This window comes from Palaemon carinicauda, chromosome 45, assembly GCF_036898095.1.
Source record: "Palaemon carinicauda isolate YSFRI2023 chromosome 45, ASM3689809v2, whole genome shotgun sequence".
In the NCBI taxonomy this organism is placed as follows: domain Eukaryota; kingdom Metazoa; phylum Arthropoda; class Malacostraca; order Decapoda; family Palaemonidae; genus Palaemon; species Palaemon carinicauda.
Genome location: NC_090769.1, coordinates 12,006,536 through 12,021,219, shown reverse-complemented (window position 1 = coordinate 12,021,219; position 14,684 = coordinate 12,006,536). Strand labels below are relative to the sequence as shown.

Below are 14,684 nucleotides of genomic sequence, written 5' to 3'. Positions count from 1 at the left end.
ATATATATATATATATATACATATATATATATATATATATATATATATATATATATATATATATACACACACACACACACATATATATATATATATATATATATACACACACACACACACACACACACACACACATATATATATATATATATATATATATATATATATATATATATATATATATATATAAAGTAAAATTGAGACCAATTCAATTATGTGCAAGAAATATTAAAGAAATTCACCTGGCTTTATTTTCTTTCATAATTATGAGCTATATTCAATATACATATGACTAGTCTGAGTTTGTGTGTGTGTGTAATTGCAGCAAAGCTAAGTTATAACTTGTATGTTCTATTTCTTGTCAGAAGTCTACCTGTCAAGCTATCCAGCAGCCGTTGCATGACTCCCAGGAGCTTGGCCTGGAATGGGGCGGGCTAAATCGATGACACGTCTCCACGATTGGTTGTTAGCGTTCCAGGGTGCGGTGACGTCAGGCGCCGCAACGAGCTCCCGCGGGCCTCTTCCACCAATCAGGTGGCGTTGTTGTCGTAGGGGGCGTGGTTATGGCTCCAGGCTTGATAGTTGTTACCTTGGGGAATTGGACGCACACACAAGTGTCTGCTCTGCAGTGAAGTTAACTACTGTAGAGTGTATTCTGGAGTGTTGGCGAGGCTCTCCTGGCCCAGCCCTTACTGTAGTTTTGCCGTTGGCCTCTCTTGTGCTTGGAACTGTTTTGTGACTGATAGCGTGTGTTCCGTGTAATCCCCTACCCCAACCCCCCCGCCCGCACCCTTGTGCGCCCCCGTTGCTACTATCCCTTCGAGGAGTAGCACTGTTCCTCCTTGACATTTTTTTCAAAACCCCCCGCGTGCCGCGACGGAAAACGCCTTTGCCTCCAAGCTGGCTTCCGTGGACACCGCCACCATGCCGGACCAAGACCTGGCTTCGAAGTACATGGACCTACCGCAGCAAGGCCTGACGAGCATGGCACACACGCCGCCCTACGCCCAACCTCTAGGCTACCAACAGCCGCCCACGCCGGGCTACAATCCCCCGGGTTACAGCTTTCCGCCCATGTATCCCCCCCAGAGCTCCTATCCCGGGTATCCCATGGGGTCTTACCTATCCCCGCAGTGCCCTTCGCCTTCCGTTGACGGTCAGTACAATATATGTCATCGTAAGTGTACCCAAATATTTGTTCATATGTAAATCTATTAGTTTTATGATGCTTCGTAAAATGCCTTGCATCGCTGGATCTAAGTTTGGGGGAAATTTCCCACAGGTTTCCCGTAGCTTTGGCCAGGATGAAGTCAAGGGAAAATGGGTTACATAAATCTGTAAATTAACAGAAAGAGTTATTTCATTCTACTAAGCACAGTATCGCAACAAATTGACGTAAAAAAAATTTATATCATTCGGTGAAAAAAAAAAAAATAGGAATTCTAGTAAGGATTTACAGACAAAACGTTAACCCATTTCCTCTGAATTTTCATCCTTTCGCGTTTTTAGCGCCAGTTTTAGTCCCAGTTTAGATCAGTGTACAGACTGCTAGATTAGATGCAAAGTTGGAGATAATACTGATAAGAGGTAATTGACCAAAATAAATGTCTTAAACTGCATGTCTTCTAGAGGCTTAAATCTAATTATATTCCATGTAGTCATCGTAATATCATTATTAAATTAGTAGCCTTTGTTTTTTAAATCAGTAATGCTTTATTTCTTAATTATTTGCTCAAAGGGAATAAGGTTTAGCCTAGTTTGACCTCGGGGTTTTTAACGTACGATTTAACAGGATTAAATTATATAAACTACACAGTAGACTGTACTATCAATATATCTGAATCATTCAATGAGTTCATAAAAAAGAAAATGGGTTTTCGTTAACCCATCTCTTCGAACTGAGATATTCATGTATAAATAGGCTATTTACTGTTCTTAAGAGATTGAGTTTATATAAAAATACACAAACACATTGTATATACTATATATATATATATATATATATATATATATATATATATATACACACACGTGTGTATGTATACTGTATATGTATAAAATATGTATATATATACACATCCCTATACACACACACACACACACACACATATATATATATATATATATATATATATATATATATATATATATATATATATATAGATATAGATATATATATATATACACGAGTATGTATACTGTATATTTATAAAATATGTATATATACACATATTCATTCATATATATATATATATATATATATATATATATATATATATATATATATATATATATATATATATAAATTCACTTTTTTATACTACCCACGCTGAATGAATAGATAACAAGTGGTGCCGTTCATTGTCACCCGATAATGCAAACATATGTTAATAATTGATCTTTATCGACATGAAGTCCCGCATTGTGTCATTCCCTTTTCCGAAACACACTTAAATGTTGACCCTACTTTGACCTTTTATGTCCCTTATGTAATGTTATTAAAGGTTGTTAATGGATTTTTTGTGTGTAATTAAAGTGTATGTGGTATTTCTGTATGTATGACTATGTAATTTCTAAAGCATATATGGTATTTCTGTATGTATGACTGTAATTTCTAAAGCATGTATGGTATTTCTGTATGTATGACTAATTTCTAAAGCATAAATGGCATTTCTGTATGTATGACTATGTAATTTCTAAAGCATTCATGGTATTTCTGTATGTATGACTTTGTAATTTCTAAAGCATATATGGTATTTCTGTATGTATGACTATGTAATTTCTAAAGCATATATGGTATTTCTGTATGTATGACTATGTAATTTCTAAAGCATATATGGTATTTCTGTATGTATGACTATGTAATTGCTACTGAAGGGTTTTATTTATTTTTGTGTGTAATTAAAGCATACATAGTATTTCTGTATGTATGACCTTTATGTAATATTTACTGAAGGTTTTTATGTGTAATTAAAGAATATATGATATGTATGTATGTATACACGCTCAGTGCCAGAAATAAAATCCGCGAAGGGTATTTCTGTATGTATGACCTTTATGTAATTTTTACTGAAGGTTTTTATGTATTTTTGTGGGTAATTAAAGAGTATATGGTATTTCTGTATGTATTTATGTATGTATACACGCTTAGTGCAAGAAATAAAATCCGCGTAGGGTATTTCTGTGTGTATGACTATGTACTGTTTACTGAAGGTTTTTATGTATTTTTGTGTGAAATTAAAGTATATATGGTATGTATGTATGTATACACGCTCAGTGCAAGAAATAAAATCCGTTTAGAGCTACAAATGCTAATCCAATTTGCTTAAGCGCTATAATTTGTAGTTGCTGAGAGGAATTATTGAACAGTCCTGCCTTGTAATTGACTTTATAAAAAGTTGGCCTTAACTTAGACCGGCTATTTGAATGAAAGGTGGAGTTGAATAAAGTGTGTATTTAAGAAGACAAACCATCACCACTTAAGTGTCCTACCTATCCCCCTCCCCCTATCCTTCCTCCCGAATCCTTCTACGTTTTTCATAGTCATCAATGTATACTTATTGCGCTTCAAAGCCTGGTTTTACACGCACTGGGCCACTTGAGTTCGGAACAATTTAGTTAGATTATACTTGAAGACTTTCTTAGAGAGTATTACTATCCAGGGGAGTTTTCGATATTTATGATTGGGTTTATTTTGAATTATAGATTAAGAGCTTCGTTTTTTTTTTTTTTAGCTGGAGAGAAAAAACATTAATTGGAGATTTGTTATTATACTATGATTTTGCGTTGGATTTATCCTTTCCTCTGTTCAATAAAGAAAATATTTATATTTATTGCCGGTCACTTTTTTTTCTTTATGAAGAATGGATTTGCGATATATATACATACATATATATATATATATATATATATATATATATATATATATATATATATATATATACACACACATATATATATATATATATATATATATATATATATATATATATATATATATATATATATGTGTGTGTGTGTGTGTGAGTATATATACATTTGAGGAGTTCAACACATTAGGACTTAATGTGATTCTATTTACAGTAAAGGATTTTGGCGAGACATTCTCTAACTAGTTCTAGGAACTAAAGCTATTGCTTCAATGGTTAGAAATTGAGCTACTTGGTATACAAAACAAACTGTCTGCTGAGCAAGAGATCGTATACTATTATATATTTCCTGACGAGACAAATATCTTATTCCATTTGCTAACATTCAAAGAAAAATCCGCAATATCTATTTTACAGTTTGTCAGTGTTTAATTTTCTTATTTGTCTTCCCAACTTCGAGACCTATATCATTGTTGAAACATGGGTCATGTAATGTCATTTAAAAGATTATTTAAATAAAGCTATTTTAGAGACGAAGGATTGCTAAAAAGAATGGTCAAGATTAGCAGTTTTAATTGGGCATAATTTTTCAGAATCAATGTGGTGATACGATGTGGTTCTAGAATGAAAATTTGCCTTTTTTTTTTTCTTTTCTTTTTTTGAAATGCGTGAAAATTTTCTTTGACTCGACTGGTTAAGAAATGAAATAGATTTCATTTTTTGACATTGATTAGCATAATACGCTACCAAATTTTAATCAATCATATGTCTTTGATTTTATATGTATCGAGATCGTAGGAGATTAAGTCTCGAATAAATATTCAAATGATTTCCTACATTGCTCATTACGATGATTCCTGATAAGGTGTGAAGGAGTCCTTGTAATATCTTATTGATGGGGTCTTGGCTAAAGGCTTATTTCTTAGATTTTACAGTTTAAAGATGTGTTTTTATTTGTCATTAAATGAAAGCTTCAAGTAAAAAGAGGAAGATCCGAGATTTTCGCATAAAATAGGCTTTGCTGAATTTTATATTTGTGATGATAGAATTGACTATTTGAACTGTACTAATTTTGCTTATGTAATGTGCAATTACTTCTAAAATCAAATGTTCTCTGCTTTCATCACCAAATTCTTGTCTATGAAGTAACAAATAAATATTCTAACGAATCTAAACAATCTCATTTTTTTATATTCATTACAAAATCGAGAATAATGAGTTTCATTACTCGTTTTCCCCCCTTGAATGAAACTCATTTATTTCCCCTTATGTTGTCATTTCTGCCATACATTCCCCGTAGAATTTTCACCCAGAATAGCTACTATTGCGAACTTCTCGCTCGCAAAAACACACCAAAATCCCTGTCTCTCTCCAGTTTTATCGGTCGCGATTGCACACGCTGGCGAATGTTGCGAGAACTGTAAACTGGGGAAAACTCTAACGGGAGCGCCTGGTCATTGCACGAGCTCCCAGTAAAACACAAGGAGTGCATCCTACCTGTTTTTAGAAAAAGACGAGTCGGCTGTAAAAGCCACTAGAGCAAAACAATCAACCCCCCACCCCCCTTTCCCCCCGGGAGATAAAAACTCAAAAAGGCTGCGGGACAAAAATGACGTGTGTGTGTGTGGATTCTCAAGCGATGGGAAGGCATCGTAAATCTTGGACTGCTTCGCTCTCCGGTCATCTTCATTAGGATAATGTCGGGAATTTGGGGACGGCCGATTCATGTGATTTGCGCCGGACTTAAGTTGTTAAAGAGATCTTCTTCCTTTTGTCGTTAGGCGGGAAAAAGGATATTGGGAGGGTGATATCTATCGGTGGAGTTCTGACTTTTGCATAGAGGATACAAAGATAAATTCCTTTATATAATGCGAGATTAGTGTATTAATTGGCTCTTTCAGTTGTAAATATTGATATCGTTCTTGAGTTTTGCATAGAGGATACACAGCTAAATTCCTTTATATAATGCAATATTAATGTATTGGCTCTTTCGGTTGAAATTAATGATATCATTCTTGAGTTTTGCATAGAGGATACAAAGAGAAATTCCTTTATATAATGCGAGATTAATGTATTAATTGACTCTTTCAGTTGAAAATACTGATATCATTCTTGAGTTTTGCATAGAAGATACAAAGATAAATTCCTTTATATAATGCAAGATTATATGTATTAATTGGCTCTTTCAGTTGTAAATACTGATATCGTTCTTAAGTTTGGCATAGAAGATACATAGATAAATTCCTTTATATAATGCAAGATTAATGTATTAATTGGCTCTTTCAGTTGAAAATACTGATATCATTCTTGAGTTTTGCATAGAAGATACAAAGATGAATTCCTTTATATAATGCAAGATTAATGTATTAATTGACTTTTTCAGTTGTAAATACTGATATTCTTAATGGTTTATCGCTTGAGTTTTGCATAGAGGATAAAAAGAGAGAAATTCCTTTATATAATACAAGATTGTATTAATTGGCTCTTTCAGTTGTAAATACTAATATGCTTGATGGTTTATCGCTTGAGTTTTGCATATAGGATACAAAGAGAAATTCCTTTATATAATACAAGATTGTATTAATTGGCTCTTTCAGTAAATACTGACATCATTAATAGTTTATCGCTTGAACCTTATCGAAATTGTATCTCTTAAATGTTTATCAAGTCATTACAGCCACATAAACATAGTCATATTAGGAACGAAATTCCATGTTTGGCCATCTCTCCTGATCTGAATTTTTAAAGGATAAACATTAAATATAGGAACATTCAGAAAATCACTCCATATTATGTTTATTATCTTATTTCTTATTTATACCAGAGAAATGGAAAAACACGCAATGCCACTTTTCTCTGTTTGCTGAAGATGATTGACCAAATTTGAAGACTGCGACAGTCTCTCTCTCTCTCTCTCTCTCTCTCTCTCTCTCTCTCTCTCTCTCTCTCAAGCGGGTAGGCAACGAATTATTTCATTATCCAGCAGTAAAGATTCATAAAAACTTGTTATATAAATCACGTGATGCAACTGTGACCTGGGAGTTGTTATAATCTACCAAGCAGTTCGAGGAAAACAGTCTTGGTCGTTCCGAGATCTCGAAGAATGAACGCTAAGAGAAACACGTGTCTTCGTTTCATGTTTTGTTTTGAGCGAGACTCACAATAGGATCGTTTTACAAAACTGCTCTCGAGTCTCCGTTGGGTTAGTTAGCGTTTAACGACGCTCGTGTTCAAGTCCAATCATACGATATAGAGAAACATTTTACCCGTCAATATGTTGAAAATATTTAACAAGCATACTGTGTCATTAGAGGTAAAAACTTTAGAGTACTTTGTAGTTTAAAGCAATGAGAGTCAATGTTTTTTTTTTGTATTAAGTATTAAAAATATTGTAAAATATATATTGTAAAAGTGTCATATCAGTGTATATAGATACTTGCTGTATATACTATGTAAATTTACTTAATAAGAAAAAAAAAAAACTTGCATCGCATATGATCGGGTTGCAAAAAATTTAAGATTTTTTTTTTTTATTTGCAGAATGTTCTCATGACATTTTTCTGTACCGTGTACATACGTATATTGTATATAATAATTTGAAGTTTTTTAAATATGCAAAACATTTAAGAAGAATTTTTTTCTTTATTGTAGAATGCTCTCATGACATTGTTTTCTGTGCCGTGTACATACGTATATTGTATATGATGATTTGGAGTTTTTTTAAATATGCAAAACATTTAAGAAGAATTTTTTTCTTTATTGCAGAATGCTCTCAAGCCATTGTTTTCTGTGCAGTATACATACGTATATGGCCCCATAAGGAAGTTTATATCATTATTCAGTTGCAACTAATTTAACAAGTAAATTATTTTTTTACGGAATACGTTCATGATATTTTTTTCAGTGCGTAGACATATATCTACTGTATATACAAATTTTGAGTGATTCCACAAATGGCTTCATAAAGATGTTTATATTTTCGTTTCATCAAACGGTAACTATGCAAAGAACTATAAAATCAAGTGAAATTATAAACACAATCCCTTCATACTTGCAACTAGTAAGTAGTGTGATAATTTTCTGCTTGAATCAAAATTGTTAAAACACACGCATTAATTATGACTATATATATATATATATATATATATATATATATATATATATATATATATATATATATATAAAATGTGTATATATATATGTATATATATGTGTGTATATATATATGTATGTATATATATATGTATGTATATATATATGTATGTATGTATATATATATATATATATATATATATATATATATGTATATATATATGTATATATATATATGTATATATATATATATATATATATATATATATATATATATACTGTATATATATACGAACGCGTGTGTTGTTAGTGTTTGAATAACAACAACCCGTTAGTGAATTTCATATAGACATTTCTCATTCCTTAACAACAGAAAAAGAGACTAAGAATGAATATTCCTTAGTAAATCCTCCGTAAATATTTTTACAACCATAAAACTGTCCTCAGGCAAGTTAGGTGATTCTCAAACATTTATCTGATCAGGTAGTTTTATAGCATAAGCTTTTCAATTAAGTATGATGGGATGTATTTTTTTTTATAACTCTTATTTATCTTAATGTTGTGACCGCTCTTAAAATATCTTATTTTTCCTTGTTTCCTTTTCTCACAGGGCTATTTTCCCTGTTGGGGGCACTGGTCTTATAGTATCCTGCTTTTCCAACTAGGGTTGTAGCTTAGCAATAATAATGATAATAATAATAATAATAATAATAATAATAATAATAATAATAATAATAATAATAATAATAATAACAATAATATACACGAGAAAGAAATTTTGTGTGTGAATCTTTTACTATTATTTATGAATGTTACAGCTAAATGTTTGTGCTAATGTACTAGGAATCAATAAATTTCATGACACTTTTATAGCTTTACAAAAAAATTAATGAAGATATACTAGGGAATATCCGTTTTCAATATCTTTCTGTTCTTAGGAAATAGGAAAAGTTATTTTATTTTATTTTTTCATTGTGGGTCACTCAAATCTTAAAAATGTTTTTCTTGGAGTCGTCCAATTTCTTTGACGAATAATTTTTTTTCCTTATTTTTTTTTTTTTTAGGAAAGTTCGTAAATCAAAATTTTCGAGGTAATCTGTTTGAATCCCACTAATCTACTACGACATTGTGTTTAATTTAGTGTCTTTTATACAATTTACTATGAAGACAATTCTTGGGGTCTGTTAGCAAATACAAATTTAGAAAGTTTCAGTATGACCCTCAAGGACTTTTTAAACAGTTAGTTTGGGAAACAGAAAAATATTTTATATGTTTTATTTTGGGAAATGATAATTTTTAAGAATTCAAGGGGATCGCAATTTTTTTTTTAAGATTCAGAAAACCATTATTCTTTCGTTTTCAAGTTAGCAAATACAAATTTAGAAAGTTTCAGTATGACCCTCAAGGACTTTTTAAACAATTAGTTTGGGAAACAGAAAAATATTTTATATGTTTTATTTTGGGAAATTATAATTCTTAAGAATTCAATGGGATCGCAAATTTTTGTAAGATTCAGAAAATTATTGTTTTTTCGTTTTAAAATATATTTTTTTTATGATTTTTTTTCTTTTTTTTTGCGGGAATCGCTCAGAGGAACACTTAAAGGTACATGGAAATATTACGAAAGATAAAAGACTTGATTGTTTGGTTGTGCAAGTTGCACTAGGTCATTGCTTTTCAAGTCTCTGTGCGCTTGCTCATAGAAGCAATCATATATCATTGTACTGACAAATCATTACACAGACTTTTACTCACGTTTCATAATTAGAATAGGGACATTAATTCATTTGTTTATCTAAAAATCTTTGCAGTCCTCTCACTGACCTAACTTTGCAAATTTCAAATGTTTCTATTTCTACATATAATTTTCTATGTTTCTGCAAATCAATTCTATGTAGGCTTTACTTATTATTTTTTGCATTTGTCGTGTTCAATTCCTCTCACTGACCTAATTTTGCAAATTTCAAATGTTTCTATTCTTACAAATCAATTCTATGTAGGTTTTACTGGGTATTTTCTGCATATGTGGTGTGCACTGAAAATCAAGTTACTTTTACTCACGTTTCATAATTAGAATATGAATATTAGTTTAATTGTTTATCTAAAAATCTGACCTAATTTTGCAAATTTCAAATGTTTCTATTCTTACAAATCAATTCTATGTAGGCTTTACTGGGTATTTTCTGCATATATCATGTGCACTGACAATCTAGTTACTTTTCACTGCAAAGTATTTCCTTTACTTAATTTTTCATGTATTTCCAAGATGACACATTTTGGCGCAATAGGGCTTCAGACCAAAGTGATTCAGCTTTATCTAATAAGCATAAGTTACAGTTGGGATATTTTGTTGTCTTATTTTAATAAACTTGTAAATTAAGCGGAAATTATATTGAAGCACGGATTTATATTATGTTGTATTTTGCTTTTGTTTAATAGTTCAGTGTTTCTTTCGTTGTGGGACAGTGAAAGAAAGAATTTGGTCGAGTTTAAAAAACATTTATTATTATTATTATTATTATTATTATTATTATTATTATTATTATTATTACTAGCTAAGCTAGCACCCTAGATATTTGGAAAAGCCAGATGCTAAAAGCCCAAAGGGTTCCAACAGGGAAAAATAGCCCAGTGAGAGAAGGAAAAAGGAAATGAATAAACGATGTGAGAAATGATTAACAATTTAAATAAAATATACTAAAAACAGTAACAATATCAAAACATAATACATCGAATGAAAGTGCTGTATTATCAATCCCCTGTAATTTATCCCATGAATCATTTACAGTGAATAATTTAACCTTCACTTTCCTCGCGAAATGCAGTATTTCAAGACAATGCGTAACTCTAGTACTCAATTTATGAATTAATTTCACCTTATTCTCTACGAAAATGCCAAAATATACACCCATTAATAACACTGATCCTGTCATTGAAGAAAGCTTAATAATAATTATTTAAAAATTACGCATAGGTAGTCAGTCCCGACTGCAAACCGCTGAAAAGGAGAACCACTTCGTCACCCTTATTTCCTACCTCGCGCGTTTTCGGCGTAACATTTTCGTGAGCACACGGAATGCATCATTCAAGTGAATGTTTGCCGGTCGAATCGGTGATTGATTTCGTGGAATTACGCATTGGCACTTTGAATGCTCTGCGTATATCCCGGTCTTTGTAATGACAAGAATTTTGTAACCAATAAAGTTATGGTAATACTAATAATTCTAATATCATAATTATCATCAGCCGAAGCTACAGTAGTAACGCAGAGTTACTCATTTGGCACTTTGAATGCTCTGTGCATATACCGGTCTTTGTGATAAGAATTTTATAACTAAAAATAGTTATAATACCAATAATTCTAATATCACCCTCATCATCAGCCGTAGCTACTGTAGTCAACTGCAGGACAAAAGCCTCAGACATATCCTTCTACTCCTGTATGTTTATGGTCTCTTTCTGCCAGTCTTTAACAGCAATATTTTTAGCTAGTCCACTGCAGGAGAAAGGCCTCAGACATATCCTTCTACTCCTGTCTGTTTGTGGTATTTCTCTGTCAGTCTATAACCGAATATTTTCTTAGTCCACTGCAGGAGAAAGGCCTCAGACATATTCTTCTACTCCTGTCTGTTTACGGTCTCTCTCTGCTAGTCTGTAACCGCAAATTTTCTTAGCTAGTCCACTGCAGGAGAAAGGCCTCAGACATCTCCTTCTACTCCTGTCTCTTTATGGTCTTTCTCTGCCAGTCTGTAATCGCAAATTTTCTTAGCTAGTTCACTGCATGACAAAGCCCCAGACATATCCTTCTACTCCTGTCTATTCATGGTCTTTCTCTGCCAGTCTATAACAGCAAATTTTCTTAGCTCGTTAATCCATCGTCTTCTCATCCTTTCCCTGCTTCTTTTCCAATCTCTAAGGACCCATTATGTTATTCAAATTGTCCATCTATAATTATAATATAAGCAGCTTTAAATAAATTATTTGGTGTATTAGGTCCTAGGAAAATGTAATTTCCAATTAACAACTTGTGGAAATGTCTTAGTTTATCCAGTTTTTTTTTTTTTTTTTTTTTTTTTTTTTTTTTTTTTTTGCTGGACATTTAATTTCATTATATGAAAACAACATATACAATACTTGAAAATAATTCTAGAGAAAACCATTCGGTTCTCCAAGTTAGGATACGAGGTAAAAGTCTCAATAAAAAGAGCCTTTCATTTGCTTGGCTTCATTTAATCTATGTACAAATTGCTGGTTTCACAATGTACTACGTTGCTTGGACCTGTCAGGGAGTACGCCTGATGTGACTTGAATATTTAATCATTTTGTAATATGCTCTTTCCTACTCAGGTCTCTCTCTCTCTCTCTCTCTCTCTCTCTCTCTCTCTCTCTCTCTCTCTCTCTCTCTCTCTCTCTCTCTCTCTCTCTCTCTCTGTTAGAATGTGCTTAGAATGGATAACCTAGAGAAATTGAAAGTTAAAGTTCTGTTGCTTGTAAAAGGCACAGATGAAAATATACATATTGGAACGTATCAAGGGGTGGGCTGTAGCTTTGAAATTAAAATTTACATATTTTATATTTTAAAGAAAGATATCTGGTAGCGAAGATGATATACTTCTAAAAAACATTACTAGCATAAGAAACAGACATTTAAATATCAAATTTCTACACCTTCTGTAGCATGATTAATGAAAACGATAGATAATTCTTTCTACGACGCTAAATTGAAATTTAGTAGTAGATGCCATAAAATATCACATTTCTACGCATTCTGTAGCATGACCAATGAAAACGATAGATAATTCTTTCTACGACGCTAAACTGAAAATTAGTAGTAGACGCCATACAATATCACATTTCTACGCATTCTGTAGCATGATCAATGAAAAAGATACATAATACCTTGAAAGGATTTGTTTCTACGACGCTCAAGTTGAAAATTAATAGTAGACGCCAAGGTCTATAGACATTGGCAGACGCTACCAATGGAAATAATGATGTCAGACTCCAATGGAATGAGATACTGATATGCATAGACCAGCAAACGCGTCAAGCGAGCTCTGTTACTGCCTTATGATCTTCTTCATTTGCATTTTACTTTTCTTTGAAGCTTAAACAGAAACATAATTTATCTTGACACGGACAATGTTTTTCCTCACCTTTTTTTCATTAGTATTTTTATTAAACACGGCAGTTATAATATAGTTTTTCATTTGGATATCCTGAATGCTGGAAAATCTTTGGATTTGCCTATTGTTGTGTACTGTATCCGCAAAAAGAAAATAAAAAAGAAAAAAAATACTATGTAAATATATTGTAATATGATTTTAGTTATGCATTAGGAACTCACTCTCTCTCTCTCTCTCTCTCTCTCTCTCTCTCTCTCTCTCTCTCTCTCTCTCTCTCTCTCTCCTATTTGACTCTAGTTTCGCTCACAATCCCTCCCTCCCCTTCTACTATTCGCTTGCCTATTATCTCCCATTCAGACGGCCACGATTCCCACAACTCGCCCACATCCTATTACACCCTAATTAATTCCACTAACCCCTTCTCTCTCTCTCTCTCTCTCTCTCTCTCTCTCTCTCTCTCTCTCTCTCTCTCTCTCTCTCTCTCGTGCGTAAAAATCCAAACTCAAAAGCAAGGGAGTTAGATTATTCGTAAGAGGATTGTTATTATTTGCAAATAAACAGAAAAGACTCAACTAGTCGGGATGAGTTCAAAGGTATATAGATTGTTATTCTGGTATGCGACTGTTTGTTTATTTTTCTACCTTTCAGAGTCTCTCTCTCTCTCTCTCTCTCTCTCTCTCTCTCTCTCTCTCTCTCTCTCTCTCTCGTGTCCTGAACAGCTGCAACTCTCGAGAAAGTTTCCTTTTTTTATATCTTTTAAAATCAAAGTTTTTTTTTCCATGTTGACAGATGGTTTTCCTCTCGTGGGATTGATTCCAAAATGGTGGAAACATTTATTTTGTATGTATGTATTATTATTATTATTATTATTATTATTATTATTATTATTATTATTATTATTACTAGCTAAGCTACAACCCTCGTTGGAAAAGCTTGATGCCATAAGCCCAAGGGCTCCAACAGGGAAAAATAGCCCAGTGAGGAAAGGAAATAAGGAAATAAATAAACGATATAAGAAGTGATGAAAATTAAAAGTCCATAGTCCGTAGTTGAACCTACTGAACTCTATACTAGGGAAGCAATAATCAGCTAGTGTCGGCAGACTATTGAATTTGACTGTACAAGAAATGACGATATTACTTGGATCTCTGTACACTTGGCTTCATAAATTCTGGTACATTATATAGGAAGCAAACCAGATGTCTGTGTACCGGAATTAATGAAGCCAACTGTACAATGGCTTAGTCTAAAGTCTCGAGGAGATTCACACTTCCATGAAGAGCTCTTGGGGCTTTCTTTCTTGCATCGGGTACGCTCAAATACCGAACAGACAACCCCTATGTGTAAAGAGCCCTAAACAAGTTTCAAGGCTGACTTTTGTTTTACGGTGCCCAGAACGACTTGGCCTTTGTTTTGTTATTTTATTTGGGAAGCTTAGAGACATTTAAATGTGAGCTATGAATTGTTCTGTGTGAAATGTTTCTTTACGCTCATTAATAAAAAAATTAACTTAGTGTAATCTTGATAATGTAGGTTGTTCAAATTGATTAATATCTACGTAGTTTCTGCCTAAATTAGTAGAGGGTCAGTAACTGGT

The 14,684-nt window shown here is 32.6% G+C and overlaps 1 pseudogene; it reads left to right on the top strand.

Moving 5' to 3' along the window:
* The first annotated feature begins 433 nt into the window (after nucleotides 1-433).
* LOC137634636 (homeotic protein distal-less-like) overlaps nucleotides 434-14,684 on the top strand; it is an 84,813-nt pseudogene continuing 70,562 nt past the window's right edge.